The 25,137-nt window shown below is 32.6% G+C and overlaps 1 long non-coding RNA gene and 1 other non-coding gene across 2 annotated transcripts in view; both read right to left on the reverse strand.

The window, feature by feature from the left end:
* Window positions 1-25,137, reverse strand: part of LOC143646169 (uncharacterized) — a 68,512-nt gene that overhangs the window by 21,711 nt on the left and 21,664 nt on the right. The gene's annotated exons all lie outside the window — the stretch shown is intronic.
* LOC143647546 (U1 spliceosomal RNA) lies at window positions 4,506-4,668 on the reverse strand. Its single transcript, XR_013158158.1, has one exon. It is a non-coding gene; the product is annotated as a U1 spliceosomal RNA (small nuclear RNA).

Consider the following 25,137-nt stretch of genomic DNA (forward strand, 5'->3'; position numbering starts at 1 on the left):
AATATTTACCAGTAACCTACTTTTGGTTTCATTAATGTTCTCCATTTTCTTTCTACTTCATAACTTATTGAGTCCTACTCCAATATTCAGAATTGTTTTCTTCCATTTGACTTGGGTTAAATTTGATATTTTATTTTTTTATTTTAATTGAAGGCTTAGATTATTGGTTTGAAATCTTTTTTTTTCTCTCTTTTCTGTTATGATTTGTTAAAGCTTTAAATATCTACTACGAACTGTTTAAGTTGAATCCCATATCGTTTGATATATCATTTGCATTTTCAAAAATTTCAAAATACTTTCTTGTGATTTCTTCCTTGAGTCATGAGTAATTTGTCATTGTGTTATTTAAATTATAAATATTTGTAGATTTCCCAAATGTTCCTTAGTTGATTTATATTTTAATACCTTTTTTGGTAGCACAGACTTTATATGATGTCAATGTTTTTTCAAGTTATTGAAACTTTTTATGACTTAATGTAGGCCTATCATGGCAATATTTTATGTGTATTTAAAAATAGTGTATGTACTGCTGTTGTTGGGTGAAGTGTCCCATAGATATTAGTTAGGTCAAATTGTTTGCTACTGATGGTCATGTCTTCTATGTGCTTGCTGGGGTTTTCTATTCTTTCTCATCATTCTATCCATAATAGTTAAGGAGATATTGATGCCCCCCCCCCACTCCTTAATATGAACAAACATTTCATGCATTCAATGACACTGACCCATATCAAAATCATTTTATTCTGACTGAAAGAAACTGATGAAAAGATTACATACTATCCTAGAAAAGCCTGGGGAAGTAGAGGAAGGAAAAATGGATTAAAAAACTGCTTAAGAAAAATTTTCAAGATGGAAGTATTTATCTTTATTTCAGTAATAGTTTCCTACATGTTTATTTATATCAAAATTTATTTTATTGCTCATTTTAACTATGTCAAAACTGATCAAATAATGCACTTAAATATGTGAATCTAGTGTACTTCAGTTATGCTTCAATAAATATTTTAAAGTGTAATTATTAGAATTGTGCTCTTATTATCAATGTAATTCAAAGTAACATTGCAAATTAAAAGCTACTAAAACCACTTAATTGGTTCTGATCAAGTTGGCTTTTATAATGCTACTTGAAGAGATGAATATGCTTTAACAGAGTATTAAAGACCAAATGGGACTCAGCCAAATGGAACAGAGTAAGAGTGATACAGTTCTAAGAAAAGGCACAGTATATACTGCACAGGGAAATTGGAGAATGTCTAGTGATCAGTTTGTCAATTTTACATATATATTTCCATGATCCTTCTTTTCTTTTAATGGCTTTGCTTGGCTTTGGTGTCAGAATTAACCAGAATCATAAAAGAACTGAGAAAAATGCCTCTTCCTCTATGTTCTGGTTGGAATTTTAAAGAATTTTATTTTGAAGTTATAGTATTATTTTTCTTTAAATATTTTATATAATTCATTAGAATTATATAAAATACAGTGAATATAGATATTAAAATAGATGAAGGTGTATATGTAATCCAAATTCAAGCACGCAGTTATGCTAGCCTGCTAAATAAGGATTTCAAGTTTTAATTACTTTAAAAATTACTTTAATTTAATTATGTTTTAATTACTAGGTAGCCATTTGTGCTGGTTTGAAGGATGTATGTACCCTTGAAGAGTCATGTTTTAATCAAAATCCCATTTTGTAAAAGCAGAATAATCCCTACTCAATACTGTATGCAATTAGATCATCTCCCTGGAGATGTAACCCAATCAAGAGTAGTTGTTAAACTGGATTAGGGGAGGCCTGTCTCCACCCATTTGGGTGGGTCTTGATTGGTTTACTGGAGTCTTACAAAAGAGGAAATATTTTGGAGAATGAGAGATTTATAGAGAGCAGAGCAGAACGACATAGCTTTGAGAAGTAGAGTCCACCAGCCAATGGCCTTTGGGAGATGAAGAAGGAAAATGCCTCCCAGGGAGCTTCATGAAACAGGAAGCCAGGAGAGAAAGCTAGCAGATGATGGCATGTTTGTCATGTGCCCTTCCAGCCGAGAGAGAAACCCTATGTTCACCATGTGCCTTCCACTTGAGAGAGAAACCCTGAACTTCATCAGCCTTCTTGAACCAAGGTATCTTTCCCTGGATACCTTTGATTGGACATTTCTATAGACTTGTTTTAATTCTGACATTTTCTCAGCCTTAGAGCTGTAAACTAGCAGCTTATTAAATTCCTTTCTTTTAAAAACCATTCCATTTCTGGTATATTGCATTCCGGTATCTAGCAAATTAGAACAGATTTTGGTACTGGAGAGTTGGGTGCTGCTGCTGCATTTTGCAAATACCAAACATGTTAGAATGGCTTTTTAAGTGGATAAGAGGAAGATACTGAAAGAGTTGTGAGAAGCTTTATGGAGAAGGCCTGGAATACTTTGAAGAGACCGTTGGTAGACTCTAAAGACACTTCTGATAAAGCCTTAGACAAAAATGAGGCATGTGTTATTACAGACTAGAAGGAAAGCAAGCCTTGTTTTAAAATGGTAGACAATATGGCAAAGTTGACTAGTGGCTTTGGTTGGAAGGCTCATTTTAAAAACCATGAATTTGGATACTCAACAGAAGAGATCTCCAAATTAAATGTCAAAATTGTAGCCTGGTTTTTCCTCACAGCTCATAGTGGAATGTGACAAGAAAGAGATAAGTTGGGAACTGAACTCTTGGGTACAAATAAACTAGAAATGATATTCTGGAAAATTCTGGGCTTCCAGGAAGGAAAACCACAGGGAATAGTGCCTCACATGAGGTCTTGGCCAAATGTGGAACCAGTCAGCCATTTCAGAGAAAGCCAGGATTGGACATGCCATTATCCAGGAAAGATTTGTGGAAATTCCTTATGTCTGATGGGCATGATCTGAGGCTACTGCATAGAAAGCAAACGAGAGTACCGTGGGACCTATATAAATAGAGCCACTGCCAATCTGTACTGGGGGATTCAAAGACAGGACACATTGGAGAAAAAATAACTTCAGAGACAAAACCATGGAGGCTGAGGTCTGAAGTCAAGAAGACTTGGGCCAGGAGAGCGAACCCACACAAGTCCATGGAGAGGGTGAGTCTGCCCCAAGGGTAGAGGATCTGACTTCCACCTCAGTGCAGTGGAAGAATCCTGCCACCTCAAACCTTGGAGAGGGTGAAACACATTCCTTGGGGTTTGGGGAGAGCTTGGCTGCCAACCACATGGAGGGGTTGAATGTTTACCCCAGAGATGGCAGAGAGTCTGGGTGCAGCCCCAATGCCCGGAGAAGGTGGAGCCGAGAAAAGGGTGGTCTCCTCAATATCCTCCAATGTTGCATTTGGAGAGAGGCAGGCCTCTACATAGGCCCTTGGAAAGGGTGGGGCTGCCACTTTCAGAAGCCCCGAAGACAAATGATTTGTCTTTGAAATCTAAAGGACTTTGCCCTGTGGTCTTCTGAAAGTATATGGGTCTGGTAACCCCTGTGTTCTTTTCTCCCTATGGAAATGTGTATTTGTATCCCATGACTGTTCCTTCTTTGTATATTGGCAACAAATGACTTGTTGTGAGTTCCACAGGTCCAGAGCCAGAGGAGAATTTTGCATGAGAATAAACCATGCCTGTAACTAACTTTGATAAATTTTATCAAATTTATTTTAATCTAACTTTGTATTCTATTTGTATTACTACTGAAATTGTTTAAGGATTTCTGATATTGTTATGAAATTAATGTATTTTCTATATGGGAAAAACATGCCTTTTTTTAGGGTCCAGGGGGTAGAATGCGCTGGTTTGAAAGGATGTATGTACCCTTGAAAAGCCATGTTTTAATCAAAATCCCATTTTGTAAAGGCAGAATAATCCCTATTCAATACTGTATGTAATTAGATTAGCTCCCTGGAGATATAACCCATCAAGAGTGGTTGTTAAACTGGATTAGGAGAGGCCTGTCTCCACCTATTTGGGTGGGTCTTGATTAGTTTACTGGAGTCCTATAAAAGAGGAAACATTTTGGAGAATGAGAGATTTATAGAGAGCAGAACAGAATGACATAGCCATGAGAAGCAGAGTCCACAAGCCAGTGGTCTTTGGGAGATGAAGAAGGAAAATGCCTCCCAGGGAGCTTCATGAAACAGGAAGCCAGGAGAGAAAGCTAGCAGATGATGGCATGTGCCTTTCCAGATGAGAGAGAAACTCTGTGTTGCCATATGCCCTTCCACTTGAAAGAGAAACCCTGAACTTTATCAGCCTTCTTGAACCAAGGTATCTTTCACTGGATGCTTTTGATTGGACATTTCTATAGACTTGCATCAATTGGGACATTTTCTCGGCCTTAGAATGGTAAACTAGCAACTTATTAAATTTCCCCTTTTTTAAAAACCATTCCATTTCTGGTATATTGCATTCTGGCAGCTAGCAAACTAGAACACAATTATATGGTATTATTCAGAGCAGGAAAATATTTCCTCTTTAGAGAATTTGTTCTGGTAATATTTTTTTATTTTTTAAGGGGAGAGCACACAAGTAGTTCCCACTACTACAAATTATGCAGTAGAGTTTCCCGCATGTGGGAAAATCGCAGGGGCCAACACGCCCGGAGTGCAATGGACAAGCCTCGTCCTGGGAAAACCACCTTCGTGATCATGGTGTCTCCCCTGCCAGGTAAATATTCTGGTAATATTTTAATACATGGATTAGACATGCTCTGGACTGAACCCACAAGGTATAGCTAAATTGTCATTTTAGATGTGACAGTGCAAAATAAAATAAGAAAGTAATAATGGTGTCTCAAAGGAAGGAATAAATTCAAAACGACCAAAAATATTTATAAAATTATGTAAATGTGAATTAATGACTGTTCAGATATGGAAGAGAAAGAGAGTGATATTTAAGTCTGGAAGAAGGAAGAAGGGGCAGAGGTGAAGACGGCCCTGTTGGAGAAGCATTCATGATGAAATTACAAAATACGTGCGATTTGCTTTAAATAATTTAGAAAAAAATGTCAAGGAGAGGTTGTTCAAACAAAACCAGCCCATTATTCATAAATATTAAAGTTTGGGTATGCCTACATAATGTTATATGTCTAATATGTTCCTCGAAGCATTGTGAAGAAATATAGAAAATCATATAAACATCCACCAAAGAGATCTGAATGAATAAATCATAGAAAATCCATAATTTATATAATCATATACAATTTCAAATATGTATTAGAGAGACATATATATTGGGGTGTTAGATGAAAAACTGATATAGTAGTTAGGTATGTATTGCTGTACCTTTTATTTGGGAAAGATATTCATAAAAATATACATCTGAATAAACTAATAGAAAAGGTTTAGCAGGAAAAATAATAAAATTTAAGAGTTACATGTGGAGAAGAACACCAGGGCAGTATTAGAGCAGGACTGTGGAAAAGATATTCAAAATCATACTATATTATTGTACATAGTGGGATTTTGTTAATTTTTACTTACTTTGAGTATTTGTTTTAACATTACATATAAAAAATTTTAAAAGTAAAAAGCATAAAGCATTTTAAATTAACTTTGCATGGGTTTATATATTATTACAAGAAATAAGCAGAAAATTGTACCAAGATCATTTTTCCCTAACTGGAATAATTCTTTTGTTTATTTTTAATAATATGGCTTTTTTCTACTATGGCAATAATCATTTTATATGTGTGTGTCTATGTCCATGAAAAAGAACTTAAGGAAAATAAAATTTGCTTCAAATAGCAGAAAGCAAATCAGTTAAAATATTGTATTGTAAATGTTGAGCCTTGAAGAGTGAGCATGCAGTAAGAGTTATTTTGTTAGCATACCATTCACTCATAGAGGAAAGGAAAGCAAACTGTTTTTCTACAATTATATTACAAATCAAAACTCCATTGACTTTATTGTGTGGGTGTAAGAAGAGAATTCTGATGAAAAACAGATGCAATGAAACAAAAGATAGCCCTGGAATAATAAACAAAAGTGGAGGGAAAAGGCTGGCATCTGTTCATCTTTGTAAGAGTACTACTCATATTTCTTGAAATGAAATAGTTCTTTCCACTATAACATTTTGAAGAGATGATTAGAAACAGTAAGAAAAATTGCCTTAGAGTGGAATCTGAGTGTTTCCCATCCTCTGCTGTCCAGAAAACATTCTATATTAGATGTCTTTTATGTATTTCTGCATATAATCAATAGATCTTGTATTTCACTAATGTTACCTTTAATTCAACATATTGTAACTTAACTTATTAATGCCTATTTATAGCTTGTGTCTTTAAAATCACTAATTTAGATTTGCATGCAAATAATGACAAATCAAGACAAAAAAGGAAACAATTACTCTGTTGAGGGGGTGCCAAATTCATCTCATGACTCAATATTTTTTCAATTGATTCTTATTAAAATAAACAATCACTGAGCCATGGTGAATTTCTGTTTTCACCAGGTCTGCTATCACAAAATACTACAAACTAGTTGCTTTGAAAAACAATTTATTGGCTCAAATTTTGAAGGTTATGCCTTTTCTAAAATCTGTTGCATTCTGGCGGTGGCTTCTGTCACAGATAGCAGAGATAATCCCTATCTATCTATTACCTCCCATCACTTGTAACTCCAAGTCCACTTTTCTTCTGTTTATAAGAACTTGAGTCACTGTGGATTAAAGGCCACCCTGTATCTGTGGTCTCTCTCACTAAAATCTTTGGAGATCCCAATTACAAATGAGTTTGCATCCTCAGGACCCGGGATTAAGAGTTGAAGAGTTCATTTAAAATGTTTTCCCATCCATGGGCCAAGCAATTTGGACTTGAACATATTTTAGTTGGAGACATAATTCAATCAACCTCACACCAGTAAAGAGAAAGGTATCTGGGAAAACATTTGCACTAGACAAACATATCAATGCATAAAATTCCCACTTGCAAAACTCCTTTATTTAAATTGTTTTAAAAGATTCAGCGATCTTAACATAAAGATAAACGCTGTAAATTCATTATTATTAAAAAATAATCATACTAAAATTCTATGGAATATCACATTTTGGAAATAAATTATTGAAAAGTACATGTACATTATATATATATAATTCATGTAAAATTGCAACAATCATGCACAAAACAATGAAGAAATTGTGATGGTATATGGTTAAAGTGATTATTTATATTCCATAGTTCTCTATCATCCAAATTCCAGTTTTTCTGAAATTATATTGACAAAAAGTCGACTGACTAAAGCCAGAGTCACCTATGAGTCATTACATTCAATGTCAAAAAATGTATTAATTTCCAAGAAAGGTCAATTCTGATTTACATGATGTTGATATTCCTTCCAATAAAAATCAAAACATATTAATTTTGAATAAATATATATAATCATTTAAAATGATGATATATTTTTAAAGATAGAAAGACTTTTTAAAGGGAAAATGCACAAATGGAATATTTGGGATAAAGAATCAATGAAAACAAAAAGTTAAAATATTATGATAGAAAAGATTAAAAAATGTTATTGCCACCAATTACAAATGTAATATAAACAATAAATATGGCCATTAAGAACCAACATTATATAAGTGATTTTAAAAGGGTGACAATTATTCATGACCCAGGAAATAATCTTCTTACTATACCTGTATTTGTAAGGTCCTTATAATAGAAGAGCTTCATATTGCTTCATCATTTGCCTGTAGTAGAACTAGTATGTACTCAAAATTCAGAAAAAAAATGACAGTCTAAGGAGTTCAAAGGTAGGAAATGAAAAAAGTGTCAGGAATTATTATTGTGTAGCCTAGATATGAGACTGTAACTGTTTGCTTTCAAATATATGAATTGTTCCGTAAGAAGCTTTTGTTCTTCCCAAGGATTTTTAACTCTGTGGAAAGATGATGAAGAAGCATAGATGGTATTAAGCTAACAAAGATGTAAAAGGGCCCTAAGAATTAACTTGCTTAACTATTTAACAAGGTCAGATTGGTGTGGTGAAGGTCATTTTTGTCTGAATTAGTGATAAAAATAAACCTCAACTTATAGTTTCCTTTTGTTAGAGAACACTGGTATTTTCAATGCCTTGTTAATAGATTACCTTATACCATTAAAATTATGAAAGTAATTCTGGTGAATTAAACTACTGTTCTTATTTTTTAACATAATCAAATGTCAAAAATCAGACTTTTTCCAATTATCATCAGAAAAAGAGAGAGAGGATGAGAAGGCAAAAATAAATAAACTAAAAATTCCTTGAACACAATATAGGATAAGAAATAATCATGAAAACACTTAATGTCTTAATGTTAAGTGTTTGGGACCCAAAATAAGTTTTCAAATTTGGGATTTTCTAGCTGTATAATATTTAGAAGGTGTTTACTATAATTTAGCCTCTCAAGAATAAGATTATAAGATTTCCCTAGATGTCTTATTAGTTTACTATGAGAATCAAAGAAAATCTCCAAATAAGACCAATTGAAAAGAAAACTAATGGAAAGTGAAAGAAAATGGAAGGAATGTGGATCATTTTTTGAGCAGTAAAATCCAAGTACTCCTTAAATTATATAATCTCAACTTCAAATTTTGAAGATAAACAATATAAAGGGATAAGACTTGTGATGGTTTGGAACTGTATATATATCCCAGAAAACCATGTTCTTCAAGTTTAACTGTTCCTTTTGGTATAAACTTATTGTAAGATATTTTGATAAGGTTACTTCAGTGAAGGCATGGACCAGAGTGGCTCTTAATCTTCTTGCTGTTGTTCTTTACAGAAAATGAAATTCAGACAAAGAGGGAGAAAGTCATGGAAATAAGAAGCTGAAAGAAATGAAACACAGAAGAGAATGGAGAGACCACATGTGCCACCACGTCCCTTTCCATGGACCCAAGGATCACTGGCAGCCAGATCCAGAAAGAAAGACTCACTTTGATCATTCCTTGACCTGGATGTTCTCATGACCTCAAACTGTAAGCTAGTAATATTTCATTATTAAAACCCAATCCATTTCATGGTATCTACTTTGAGTAGCTTAGCAGACTAAAACAGATGTAAGAAGTGTATGTGTTAGCTTTTCAAATAAAGCAAAATATGATCACCAGGCAGTATTACTGTGTACGTTTCTAATCATCAGTGTTCTAGAAACTGAATGTGAGCTGTATAGCAGCAGTGAATGTTTGAGAGCAAAATTTGATGTGAAAATGAAAGAAAAGTGGCAGAGCTTTTTGGTGCCATTTTCATTTGTCCTCTAAGCAAATAGTGTTTTCTAGGAGCATATTTCTTTATGCAATTATTACAAGATTTAAAAAAATGATTAAAGTAAAAACATTATTAGTGAGAAAATGATTTGTGTTGATATAGAATTATCCTCTATTGAGATGCAATTGTTACATTTTATTATCTCATTTTCAACTATTATTTGATTTTACTAAGTTGTTTTTTCTTTTAAAATGCTAATACCAGAAGTGAAAAAAGGCCACTACCACTGATGCCATGGGCATTAAAAGTATAATAAAAGAACTCTAGGTATACTTTTATAGCCATAAATTCAGTAACTTAGATGAAATAGATCAATTCTTTGAAAAATACAATGTACCAAAACTCACACAAGGAGAAATAAATAATCTGAATAAGCTTATATATATTAAATAAGTTAAGTCAGCTATTGCCAACCTTTGAAAAGAAAGCATCAGGCCCAGACTGTTTCATTATTGAGTTCTACTAAATATTTATTATAGAAATGATGTCGGTTCTTTACAGGTCTTCTAGAAAAGACAAGCAGATGGAGATTTTCCTAAATTATTTTATGAAACCAACATTATTTATGCTAAATCTTAAATTATTTTTAAGACATTTATTTATTTATTTTTAGGATTTATTTATTATTTAGGATTTATTTATTTATAATTATTTATGCTAAATCCTAAATTATTTTATGAGGCCCAAACAAAAACAAGACTTAGGTAATGCCAGGAAGAGAAATTATAAACCAAGATATTTCATGAATATAGGCATAAGAATCCTTATGCCTATAAGGATTCTTATAGGCATACTGAATCCAACAGCGTGTCAAAAATAATTATATACTATGACCAAATGGAGTTTATTTCAGATATTCAGGGTTGGTTCAACATTTGAACCAGTTAATACGATCATCAGATCAACAGGCTAAAGAAGAAAATTAGTATTTTGATGTCAATAGATGCAGAAAAAGTATTTGACAAAATTCAATATACATTCATTATAAAACCTACCAGCAAACTGGAATAGAAGGGAACTATCTGTCAAAAAAGCACAGTAACATCACAATTAATGATGATAAATTTGTCTTCTACAAGAAAGAACAAGACAAAGATGTCTTCTCTCACCACTCCTATTCAACTTCGTGCTGGAAGTCCTAGATAAAGCAATAACACAAGAAAAGGAAAAATGACACACAGATTGGCAAGGAAGAAGTGAGTTCTTTTGTTCACAGATGACAAACTAGTCCCTCTAGAAAATCCCAAAGAATTGACAAAAATGCACTGGAACTAATAAGCAATTAAAGCATGGTTGTGAAATACTAAATTAACATTCAAAAGTCAATTGCTATCCTATATAGCAACCATGAACAAATGGAGCTTGAAATTAAAAGCACAACACTTAACTAACACAAGCACAAACTCACATGGAATACATAGTTTTAAATCTAATAAAATATGTACAAGATCTTCATAAGGAAATCTATAAAACTTTGTTGAAAGAAATCAAGATCTTAATAAATGGAGAGATATTCCATATCCATGGCTAAGAAGACTTAATATTATTAAGATATCAATTCATCCAAATTGATCTATAAATTCAACAAAATACAATCAATATCTCTGCAATGCATTTTGGGGACATTGACAAAATGACTGTAATATTTACATAGAAAAGCAAAAGATCTGGAATGCAGACAACACAAATATGTAAAAGAAAAATGCTGGGGACTGACAGTAATTACCCAAACTCACTACTACATCTAAATCTACACTGACCAAGACAGTACGATTTTGTTGAAAGAACAGATAAATAAATCAACAGAACACAATAGAAAGCTCTGAAAAATAGACCCACACAAAAACAGTTAAGTAACTCTGACATGGAACAATGGTAATTCAATGGAGAGGGAAGTCTTTTCAACAAATGGACATCCATATTTATAAAAAAGAAAGAATCTTGTTGCAGACCTTACTTGTTTCACAAAGATTAATTCATAAGAGATGATTTTGTAGAGCACAAATATATAAAACTTCCATAAAACAACATTGGTTGTAGGGTTGTATTGTGTCCCACAAAAAGATTTGTTCAAATCCTAACTCTCAGTCATGTGACTATGACATCACTTGGAAAAAGGATGTTTGCAGATGCTATTAGCTGAGATGAAACCAAATTGGGTTAGGGTGGAGCTCAAATCTAATATGACTGGTGTGCTTATAAGCCAAGTACATTTGAACATAATAAGTAAGAGAGAGAAAGAAGGATATAGGTCCACATGATGGAGGCAGATATTGAGTTATGTTTACCAGAAATCAAGAAATGTTATGGATTGACAGTTACTACCAGAAGTTGGAGAGATGTACCACATGGATTATTCCCTTCAAAAAGAATTATGTCCTTGTCAACACCTTGATTTCAGATTTCTGCCCTCCATATCTGAAGCCATAAATTTTTGTTGTTCAAGTCGATTAGTCTGTGGCACCCTGTTACAGAGTCTGTGGCAAACTAAGACAGGGAACAATATAAGTGCCTTCTTAGATACAACACTAAAAGCAGGATGCATGAAAGAAAAAAGTTGATGTCAGGATCCATGAAAATGGAAAATTATGCTCTGTGTAATATGCTCACAAGTGAATGAAAAAACAAGCTACAGAATTGGAGAAAATATTTTCAAAACACATATCTCAAAAAAAAGTCTTCTCTCCAAAATATTCAAAGAACCATTAAACAACAATTAAAAAAATAACCTGATTTAAAAATTGGCAAGTGATCTGAACAGGCACCTCACCAAAGAAGATATAGAGATGGTACATAAACATATGAAATGATGCTCAGCACCATATAAAATTAGGGAATTTAAATTGAAAACACCAATGTGATCTTATTACAAACCTATTAGAAATGGCTAAAATAGAAATCCCCAGCAAAATAAAATGCTGGTGAGTATATGTAGGAAAAGGAACTCTAATCCATTGTTGATATGAATGAAAAACAGTACAGAAACGTCAAAAGACAGTGTAGCAGTTTCTTAGAAAGCTAGTTATAGTATTGCTGGGAAGATCCATCAATCATGCTTCTAGGTATTTAACCAAATGTATTGAAAAACTATGTTCATGCAAAAACCTGCTCATGAATGTTTATAGAAGAGGTATCCATAATTACCCAAAATTTGAAGCACTTATTCTTCTTCAGAAGGTAACTGTGACATTTGCATACACTGGAATATCGTCCAGGAATAAAAATAAATGGATTATCAAGCCATGAAATGATGCTCACAGGCAAATTGCTAAGGGAAAGAAGCCAGTCTGAAAATGCTACAATATAGTATGACTCCAATTTATGACATTAAGTAAACAACAAAACTATAAAGGTAGTAAAAGTTTCATTGGTTGCAAAGGGTTCAGAAGGAGGGGGCAATAAACAAGTGCAGTGTAGACATTTTTATGACATTAAAAACTATTCTGTATGATAATATAATGTTGGACATTATATTTTTGTCAAAACCCATAAAACTGTACAACTCAAAGATTGAACCCTAATGTAAAATACTAGCTTTAGTTAATACTAATGGCTCATTATTAGTTAGCCAATTTAAACAATTTTACCACACTCATGCAATGAGTGTGGATGTGATATTTGGGGATATGTTGGAACCTTGTAATTTCTGTGTAATTTCTAAGTGAACCTGAAACTACTCTAAAAATAGTCTATTCATATACTATGGAATTAAAATCTTCAATAGACTTTTGATTAATATGGCAGTATTATTGGATTAAATCATATAAGCAAAAAATGCATAGCATTCTGTTGTTTCCAAATTACTTTTGACCATACAGAACTTTTATTTCTTTCCAAAATTGTAATGTTTAACTCTCCAGATTCTCCCCAAATTATGTCATCTACTATACCTGAATGTTCTCCAAATCTCTCAACTCATGCATAGCTATCCCACTTTCTCATGTTCTTACCATTTGTTTGAAATTCCTTCTTCTTTACTGTTGAATGAATACTGATATGCTCATCCACATATATTTATTTTTTATTTAAGAGACATGTTTCCAGTATTTGGCCTGCTTATATATTTTTTGCTTTGAATTTTTTCTGCACTTTCTACTTATTTCACAAATTCTGACATTCAATAAAAGATGGTCTTGAACTTTTATGGGAGTATTAAGTGTGCATATATTTCACTCAAATCTTACAAACGTGCTTCTTAAGCTACATTAAATTTCATGCTAGTTTTGTAGATGTGAATGCATCATTCAATAATTATGATAAAGATTGAATAATTTAGTGATAAAGAATGAATATATATAATATATATCTACTCTAATGGCTGCATATTTTTTAAAAATGATTTATGCAATCATTTACTTGAAATATATTATTTAATATTATTATTAGTCAATTTCATAGAATTTTAAAAATGAGAGATAACCTACAAAAAACAAAGGTTTTGCTGTTGTTAATATTTTTCCACATATCCATAGTATTACAGTAATAAACTTTTGGAACTTGACAAAAAGTATTTAATGCAAAAATTTTCTTGCTTTATTATTCTAATAAAAAAGTTCATAATCCTCCAAATAGCTATAATTTGTTTATTTAAAATGAGACATAATTATAGGACAGGAAAAAGCCATATGATTGTTATGAATCTCTAGGAACATATTTTACATATAACTTTGTGCAATAATAAAATATAGTTTACATAAAAAGACATCCCAGATCCTAAATAGTTTTCTTGTTTAGGATATAGAACCCTGAAAAACATCACATTCAGCTTAATGAAAAGATAATCCTTGTAAAGAAATGAAATAATATTTTTTCTTGAAATCATCAGACAGCTGAAGTTGAACTTCTACTAAACTGACTTTTCGATAGATAGATGCCTACAAAAAGAGATGGCATGTAAACCTATGACAGTGCATGCAAAGAAGATAGGCCCTCTCTACAAAAGGATAAGAAAAGTGGATTTTTAAACAAATACTTGTATGTTGAGTATAGGCTATCTTGAGATTACAGACCCCAGGGAGTATCAGATGTCAGACATCTTGGTACCTACTTGCAGCCTCCTTTCCAGGAATTTCCACCAGTCAGCCTCAAGATATACTGAGACAAGTAGAGGGCAATAGAAAGCCTCCCTTGTAGTGGGTGTATAACTGAGCTGTGGGAGTAATTGCCACTGCAGGAAAGGCAGAGAGTCCCATTGGAATTATTTTCACTTTAGGATAAAAGCTTAAGGATGCTGTTGAAAGGGCAGCAAAGTCATTGCTTTTATGGCAAAAATGAAGGCATCTTGAGACTGGGAGAGTTGTAAAAGAAAAAAAAAATTCTCTACAACTGTATATGACCAGAAAACTATGCTGAGCCTTCCTATAAGAGATCTCTTACAAACTGGAGTGGAGCAAAATCACTAAGAAGCCCCCACACCTAAGATCCAAGGACACAAATTCGGTGTAAGACTAAAATGAAAACAGGACAATGAAGAAACCGCTATTCATCACCTCAAGGCTAGAAAACACCTGGTATCAAATAACAGTCATTAAACATAGGAGATGTACAAGAATATATAGAGAAACGCTTTCTGATGGGCAGGTGCACCAAAATGAAGGATGGGCAGGATTAGCAGCATAAGCACAAGACGACTGAGAATTAGAAGCCAATGGAGGTCTGAAGATAATCATGGCAACATAAAAAAGCAAATGCCATAAAATAGGTCCACCTTGACAATCAAAAAGTTTGATTCAATTTCTCACACAAGAAGTCTAGACATTGAAAAGGTAAGCAAATTTTAGGTATGAATACTGTTAACTTCAATCTCTGTCTGCCAAATATGCAGCTGTTAGGCAAAATTTTTTAGATGCAGAACAAAACAAGGAAATTCAAACCACTATTAGAAGAGAAAATAAATCAATAGAACTAGACTCTGAAATAGGATAAATGTTGTGTATTATCAGGTGGGAGATTAAAACAAATGTGATAAATATGTTAAAGTCTAAACAGAGATAAAGAATACATTTGAAGGACAGTAGATACATCATAGCTAATGACAGACTCAGTGAACTTCAAGATAGAGACAATACAGGAAAGAGGGAAACAAAAGGACAGAGCATCCAACGATTGTAGAGAAATATTAAGTAGATGACATATACGTAATTGATATCCCAGAAGGAGATACGCTGTATTAGAAATATTTGAAGAGATAATGCTGACAAAGTTCCAAAAATAATTAGACATTGGATCACAGATTCAAGAAGTTCAGAGCAAGATAAATATCTTATGGAATATAAATATTAATACAAACATATCCCACGCACAAGTACCTAGACATATCATTTTAAAACTGCCAAAATCCAAAGACAAAGAGAAAATCCTGAAAGCAGTGAGAGAATAAAGACACACTATATGTAGAGGAAAAATGAAAGGAATTAAAACAGACTTCCCATTGGAAACTAGGCAAACAGGAATAAAATAGGTTATCTGAAGTGCTGAATACATTTTCTTTAAACTATTAAAAAAATATAAACAAATTCCAACTGAGAATTTTATACCAAATGAAGACATCTTTCAAAAGTGAAATGAAGGAAAACCTTTTTTTTTCAGGAAGCAACAAATAAATAATTCCCTACAAAGTGCTTCTATGAAAAGTATAGTAAGAAATTATGTGAACAAGTTTATGCTTATTAAATTTGATAACAGATTAAATGAGAAAATTTCTTGAAACACAAACAACTAAAAGTATTTCAAAAAGTTATAGATAACCTAAATATAAATATGTCTGTTGAGAAATTATATTTGTAGTTAAAAGCCTTTATTCAAACATTCTTATCATCTATATCCAGAAAATATGTAAAACCTATAGTCATGAACTGCCAGGAGAATGTTAATTGGCAAAACCACAATGAAAAATCATCTGGCAATTACTCAAAAATTTAAATGTGCACATTTTAGATGATCTAGTCATTCCATTTATTCAAGAGTAATGAAAACATATGTCTATTAAAAATACGTATACACAAGCTTTCATGGAAGCTTAGCCCAATCTTGGTTATGACCCAAATGGCCATTAATAGGTGAATGGATAAGCAACTGTGGAATAGCCACACAATGAAATGCTACTTCGTAATAAAAATGGAATGGACAATCTATCACTACATGATGCATGATGGATTAATCTCAAAATAAATATTTTGAATTAAAGAAGTAAGGTAAAACATCATATTGCATGCATTCATTTATATACAATTTTAAAAATTTTATGGGTGGGAAGGATAACAAAGTGGCACCAGTAAATATTTGGGATCAATAGTTGCATTTATTTTCTCCATTGTCATGATTTGATGACTATATACCTATACAAAATGTCCATCAAACTGTATACTTTAAAAATCTTCAGTTTTTCAGTATGTCAATTTTATTTCAATATATCTGATAAAACATAAAAATAAAAGTATCTATACTGTTACTGTGCAATGTTGAACATTTAAATGTTATCTTAAAAAAAATGTCTGCTATCTGAGAACTCTGAAAACACTTATTATAAAATGGTAATCTGTTACCAGTTCTGAGGAATAAATATTTATTTACCCACAGTTGTAGCATTTATTTTCTACACAGGACCAGTGAAGATTTAGAAAGGATCCATATTTATAGAATGCAAATATATTTCAGAGAGAGATATAAAGCATATGGGTCATTTATCCTTTAATAATAAGTTTAGTAAATGCAAACCCTTTTTTACTAAATGGAGAAGAAAATTAAAGCTTATTTCAGTTGAAAACTATGGCCAATTATGTGGAAAGGACATGGCTTAGAAAGCTATAAAGTAGAGAAAAAAGATATTCAAAAAGCCAGGAGAAAGAGTTATGATGATAGTAAAAACAAATGGAAAGTAGGTGCTAGAGACACAAATTCATACACAAACGCACCCATGCATATACACAAGCATAATAATATATAGCCTCATAAAGAAAAGATATACAGAGAATAACACTGACACACAATTTGTCATCAATGTATGGAAATAGGAAAATAATAGAAAGGTATTTGACCCCTCCTTTGGTGCTCTTTAGGATTCTAGAGCTAAAATATTTCATTGCCATGCTTTATCTGCCCTATGGCAATCATGTAGGTTTTAACTATAATTATTTTCTCTGTAATCCGTAAGGTTTTACTTCTGCTTAGGTCTATATAGCTTGACAAACAGTAAATTTGCACTTAAGATCAATTTTGGAGATCAAACATCTAATCATGGTACAAAGGAAATAAAAGATTATCTTTAAACTATTAAATTTTTTCAAATTGTATAACACTGCTTTTACTCCTACCTTTTATATATGTCTATTTCAATATATATATATATATATATATATATATATATATATATATATATATGTATGTATTGTTGGCAAAAAGTAAAAATATGAATACTAAAACAAAGAAGACTTTAAAGTATATCTTATCCAATTGGGATAGTAGGGTTTTGTTGTTTTTGTGTTTTTATTGCACATCGCACGTGTTTGTGTGCGTTTCATTTTAAACGTCGTAGTTTTCATTGATGTATAATAGAATTATGACTAAATCTCAAATTTAAAGCATAATTCTCTCTGTACCTGTTATATAGGCTTCCATGAATACACTCTCTCTCAAAATTAAATACAGAGATTTTATAGCATGAGCTCATGCAACTCCAAAATGTGTCTTTCACTTCATTTATTCACATTTAATTGAATTTTAAAAGAACTTGTATTTTAAATAGTAGATATGAAATTTTTAACAAATAATTTTGCTCTCTGAAAATATTATATTTAAAGGTTTATTATGGAAGGAAAAACTTATACTACTTTTTCCTCTGGTTTGAAAGCCCTTTCCCAATCTATTGAACCACTTTTAAATTCATTTCCGGTGCTATCAGGACCAGATAGATAAATACTCTCATTATTGTCTGTCTTTATTTTTATCCCAAATATTCTTGTATTACTAGTGCATGTGTCTCTACCCCATTATATAATAAGCTCCTTCAGAGTGGGAACTCTCACCGTGGTCACCATGCATGGAGAAAATTTTGTTGAGAAAATTTGTGAATGAGTAGTTGAGTAGGTAAATAAAGTTCCCACAAGTGACTTATGGCTAAATTTGTGTGTCCTAAAGAACAGGTCAATGTTGTTCTTTCACCTAAAAGAGTTATCATGATTAACTGTATATCAAATGTTAAAGCATCTGTTTTAAAAAAGTAATACTAGAAGGAACATTAATATTTTCCTAAGGGAATACTATATATCATTACATATCTTATATTTACATTTAATATTTTAACTGGCTAGAAAATATAATACACAGTAATAAATATTACTAACAATGGTAATATTGTTATAGTCTCTCATTACATAGTATTATTGTAGAATATTCTAATAAACTCATTTCTTGAGTTCTGAAATAATTCAAGGTTTATCTCTTTTACTAGTGGTGGGCTAATAGCTATGAACCCAATTTATATTTTATGTCTTGTGAAAGAACATGATGAATAATCTGGAGTTAATTGAGAACAGTAAATAAATACAATGTCGAGGTATATTCCGATAAAAGAGAAACCATGACGTTTAGATCAAGGACCTTAATTTTGAAATAGTTTAAGAATCATATTTTAGTTTTCCTATTGATAAAACAAGGCACTAATAGCCAGTGTCTATTATTTTTAGCAAATATATAATTCTTATTTCTCTCTGGAGATTTAGTCTTTTGGAATTAATTTCGGAAGGGGTTATGCAATAAGCATAAACCATTTTCAAATTCGAAGTGCGAATTTCCAAATCAGGTATGATGATCCATCATGAGTTCCACTCCAACTTGCGGGTATGGATAGTTACTTGACCCTGAAGGACTACCTTCGTCTGATCCTCCCCTGCCTTACATTTTTAAGCCCATCAATCCTGGATATCACTTTTAAAAGAAATAAGATAAGCTGATCTACATTAATAAGACAAACTCTTAAGATAAGTGCTGCCTTATTGTCTAATTTAATAGATTTTTAAAGCATTTTATTGCATATAAATGCAGGTAACTAATATTGGGTTATAATGGAAGACTCCTAGAGACCCAAATATAGAAAAATCATGATTTCATTAACATTGATCATTATAAAAGCGAAAACTAGCAGAATAATTCTAAAAACATGGGAAAAAGAACACATATAGTAATTCCATGAAAATCTACTGTATACAAAATTGTACAGTTTACTATAGAGAATAGTGTAAACAAATAGGTTAATTTTTCTTCAAAAACATATTTTTTCAAATACAGATTTAAAAACCATATGCTAAATATATATATATATACACATATATATATATATATATATATATATATATATACACATATATATACACATATATTTAATGGTAATGTAAATCTCATTTTTAATGCACCTTAATTGTTATGTAAGGAATTATGGTTGATGTTCAGAAGTGCTCTAATGACGTAGATGCACTTAGAACTATAAGGTATTCTAACCCTTCTAAATGATTACTTTAATCTGAACTTGCCTGACATTTATACCAATGAAATTTATTACCAAAATGGGAATTCTTTGTTACTAATACACACACAAGATACAGGTAAATTGCACTATTCAAGGAAAATAACAAATAAATAAAGATGAACAGACTAAAATTCCAATCCTTGACTACCAGAATATCTTGTTTGGTTACTGATCAACAAAAAAGGCCTCAAACACCTATGAGAATCCAGTATTGGAAAGTTTAATTTGGCCTGAGTTAAAAGTATTTGGATTGTGAAGTTGGCATCAAAATGGTGAATTTATGGGCACCACAAATTATTCAAATTAAGTGTTCATAAAAAACACCACAGGTGTGTATGTGGGGATTGAGGTATGTGAGTGGCTTTCTTTGCCCAAAGGGTCCTAGTACTTCTAATTTAGAACTTTAATTCTGCTATCTCTTATTTCAATATAACCAAAACGCAATGTTATATGGGACCATACCCCAAGTGATTACTTTACTACCCATTTCTCTAAGGAGTCAGCATGCTGAGTTCCTTTTTTCCTTGCTTACTTGTTTACTATAAATTAAATTGTTTTCAATTTATTGAAACAATTAGCATTTGCACATATCAAAAAAACTGCTGATGGGGATTCAAAAACATAATCTTTTTAAATTAATCTCAGAGTGTACCTGTGAAGAGCTTTGAGGGCAAAGCAGATTTAGAAATATATTACCATCTCTAAACAAACATCACATAAAAAAATACCTCTATAGTAGAGAGTGAGTAGTAGGACAATTTTTTCAATACCCTTTCTTTGTCAACTTTGATCTGTAGTAAGAATACATGAGTTTCTGTCTCTTAACCCCTAGGTATTCAAAGTGAGATGAACTGAGCAGTGGCATTGATGCCATCTGTGAGTATGTTAGAAATGTAGTATCTCAGAGTTCTTTCCAGATCTGCCTAACAAGCTCTACAGGTGATTCCTTTGCACATTAAAGTTTGAGAATCACTGCATTAATTAATAGTAATATCATGCACTGCTGTTCTTGAGCAAACCACACACTGATTATACGCCAAAGATAATATGAAATGAAATTATTTAGTATATAGTGCCTTTTCAGTCACTTGACCAGGTCTTTCTCATTATTCTCTAATTATTTGTGTTGTGTGTCAAATAAAAATAAATCCACACGAAGTAAGGGGAGACTTTGTTTGAAACATTATTGCAATGGGGAGAATACTCCAATCTCAAAGTCTACAAGTATCTCAAACCTAGAAAGAAGATAAATTTTTAATAGGGAGGGCTAAGAAGGTCCTAGCAGAAACTTTTGTTTTTTGAGGAGTAGGGCAAATGACAAGTGAACAGAGAGTGTAATCAGGACAATTTAACAAGAAATGTTTCTTCTAAGGCAGAAGATTTTCTGAACAAATGGTTAAGGAGGAATGTTTTTGAAGGGTTTTCACCTTAACGCTTTAGTGCTTTGCAAACTTGAGTCAAGCCTGTTTAGGAATCTGTGAGGAAGAGAGAAGCCTGATGAAAGGTTGTCAAGTGAAAGTTGAATAGGATTGTTACCCATGTTTTCTAGCATCTGTAAATTAATTCTTTATCATTTATAGATGTTCCTTGGTGACCAAGACCCTACCTATACATCTATTAATGCTAGAAAATTATGGCCTCAATCTGCTTACAAATAAACAACTTCAAACTTGGGGGCCACCACTTTCAAAGATAGCCAACCAACACCTGGATAAGTTACCCCTGTCAAACTGTAAGTTGATTCTTGCTCTCTTTGCCTCATGACCAACCCTGGTGTTTCCCATGTGGCCCTGAGTGGCCTGTGCCCTCTCCCCAGAGAACTGTGAATATAATAAATCCTTAAATCCCATCCAGTCTCTCTCCTTTAATCTGTACCTGAATTTAGCATACCTCACACAAGGTGGTATGAACAAAACAAAAGTAATAAGCAATGGTAAGTACTTGGTCATGTGTATCAGCTTTGGCTGCATAATGAAGCATCCCAAACTTAGTGTCTTTAAAAATATATATAATTTATTTAGCTGATGACTATGCTGTTTTTCGTTTTTTGTTTTTTTGTTTTTTTTTTTTCCTGGTCTGGGCTGTGTTTGGCTGATCTCAGTAGATTCACTCAAATATCTGCAGAAAGTTGATTTGGGCAGGTGGATGACTTATCCCAGATTGTTCCTCTTCCATCAAGAGCAGATGACTGGCTTTCTATTGAAATGACTAAGGTGACAGGGATGTGTGTCATTCATTATGCCACAGACTATTTGCAGTTTGTCCAAAATGCAACAGCAATGTAAGGCATGAGAACAGAAGTGGCTATATTCTATCAGTAAAAGCAAGTAACAAAGCCAGATTATATTCAAAGGGTGGAAAATAGATTCCACTTCTTGATAGGAGAACCTACAAAGTACTGTCATCGCTTTTGCAATCTATTGCATTTTGCCTTCGTATATTTTTTCATAATTCCTGATTCTTTTCTTCAGCTTTAGTATCTGTTCTTGCTTCCTTTATTTCCACAAAGCATTGGAAAAAATTCCTCTGACTTATTTTTATTCAAAATCACACCTCAGCCCAGCTCAGAAAGCCTTATAGTACCCTCCTTTGCTGTTAGTAACAATCTCCAGTTGCTAAGACAATCACTCAAAAGAACCCGATTAGTTAGATTAGATACAATACTTCTAAAGAAAGGGGAATACAATTACAACGTTGTAATTTCTTTGTGACATTTTGCTAGCAAAAGCATGAAGTGGTTACATAATGTTCATATCATGTTGACATAATGGAAATAAAAACTTTTCTTGAATATCTTTTTACTTGCATTTATACAAGTGCAAATATAAATGCAGATGACCTCCCCTGCTGTTATGCCAACCAGACTGAATATATAAGAACTGAAATTTGCCTTCTCACTTTAACTAGATAAAGTACCCTCTACCAAAGATTGGTGATTTTTCTACATGTGCAAACTTTGATATTAGTGCCTACGTTCTTTAAAATAAACTTTATGTTTTCTTTTTGTTTCTGTTGTCTAGTATATTTGTATCTTTAATATTTAAGCTGCATTTTACCTAAGTCGACTATTAGCTCTTAGGTCATTTCCCAAAGAACTCTCTTCCCAGTTATTAAATTTCATCAATAAATGCAAATTAAGTAATTACCTAGTTAAGTTTTGACTCGGCATTACTCATCTGAGAAATTTTTACTTTATAGTGTAAAAGAAGCAATTTTTTTCACCTTTGGCACTTTACAATAAACTCATTTTGATCTGAATTGATTGCTGTGGGATTATCTCAGAGTCATTAAAATATTGCTGTATTGACATTCACTAATGTCTTCAATTAGTAATCACAAATTCCAGCGTTGGCATTAAATATGAGCATATATAATTTTATATCCCTAGAGCTGTTTATTCAGTTTTGTTCATATATCCATTGAGTATATTAAAGGCTTATTTGACATGCTTTGTGCAATATTCAAGAAATCATTTTTATAGCACATTCAAATTAGCCTGCCTGCCTTTATAAAAAGACATTTTTAAGAGTCCAAAATTCTATGAACTTGTATTAAGGTTAATGGTATATTTTGGTTTTGTTTTATTGGTCTCAAATAATTCAACAAAATATTGAGTTTGTCATAAAAGACCCATACTCTCACACATAATGCAAGGATGTGTCACTCTTTAGAAATTAGTATTTTCCAAAAGTCAGAAAGTTTTGTTCTGAGGGTTGTAAACATTTGGATTTGAAATCAATATACACATTGTAAGGTTATTCTCAACTGGTTTGACAACCTCTCTCTTTGATAAATGTCATATTCACAGTGTTGTTTGTAACATTCTGCAATGGAACAGCCTACAAAAGAAGGAACCAGTCAAGAAAGTGTAAAAGCAAACAATTCATCATTATTAAAAAGACAAAAGAAAATCATTAGACTACTGGGATGAATTTTTTCTCCATGCCCTTCTCTTGAGAAATAATGTAAAATTAGAGATCGCACTCTTGGATTAGATCAGTGTTGAATTTGTATCCTCACATGATCACCACTCTAGCTGCCAAATTGGTGACATTGTCTCAGTAATTCAACTTCCTTTCTATACAGCAGGCAAAAAATTATTGATCATGTATGGTTGTTATAAAAATAAATGAAATAAGTCCCATGAAGTGCTTTGGATAAGCATAGATAATGTTCAATATGTGCAGTTTTCTCCTTTATATTCTTTATAAGCTTTCTTTTTTAAAAAAATATTTATAATTGTTGATTTAATCCATAAGATACATGGCACTATGCATCCCCTTTCAATCATATTCACCTTCAATATAGTAATGAAATGTTACATAGAACCCCACTCATCTGTTGCCAACACTTCTATCTGTTCACTTGCATTTAAATTTACCCTAATTGAGTAGACTTTCTTCTGTCTCTAGCTTTTTCCAGTGTAGTGGTCTATTATATCCTACAGTAAGATTACCTTTACCAGAATCATAATAGTGAAATCATACAACGTCTGTCCTTTCGTGTCTTATTTCACTCAGCATTATGTCTTCAAGGTTCATCTACACTGCCATGTGCTTTGGGACCTCATTTCATCTTATTGCTGCATAATATTCCATTGTATCTTTTTCTAGTTTGCTAGTTGCCAGGATGCAATATACCAGAAATGGAATGACATCTAAAAAGGGGAATTTAATAAGTTGAAAGTTAGGCTGTGGAAATGTCCCAATTTAAGCAAGTCTATGGAAATGTCCAATCTAAAGCATCCAGGGAAAGATACCTTGATTTCAGAAGGCCAGTGAAGTTCAGGGTTTTTGTCTCTCAAGCGGAAAGGCACCTGGTGAACACTGTCAGGGTGTCTCTCTTGGCTGGAAGGGCACATGGTGAACTTGGCATCCTCTGTTAGCTTCCTCTTCAGCTCCCTAAGAGATGTTTTCTTTATCTCCAAAAGTCACAAGCTGGTGGACTCTCTGCTTCGTGGTTCTGCAGCATTCTCTGTTGCTTTCTGGTGGCTCTGTCATTCTTCTCTGCTCTTGTAATCTCCTGGCTTTCTCTCTTCCTGTTCTCCAGCTTTTTCCAAAGTGATTTTTCTTTTAAAGGATTCCAATAAAATCAATTAATAATAAAACCATTCCACCTGGAATGGGTAGAGACACGTTTCCACCTAATCAAGTTTAATACGCACACTGATTGAATCACATTTCCAAGGAGATAAATTAAAGTTTCCAACATACAGTACTGAATAGGGAGTAGGATTAAAACATGAATTTTCTAGGGTACATAAATCTTCTCAAACCAGCACATATGTATGTTCCACATTTTGTTTATCCACTCGTCTGCTGATGGGCACTTGGATTGTTTCCATCTTTTGGCAATTGTGAATAGTGTGGCTGTGA

This window comes from Tamandua tetradactyla, chromosome 9 (assembly GCF_023851605.1).
Source record: "Tamandua tetradactyla isolate mTamTet1 chromosome 9, mTamTet1.pri, whole genome shotgun sequence".
Taxonomy (NCBI): Eukaryota; Metazoa; Chordata; class Mammalia; order Pilosa; family Myrmecophagidae; genus Tamandua; species Tamandua tetradactyla.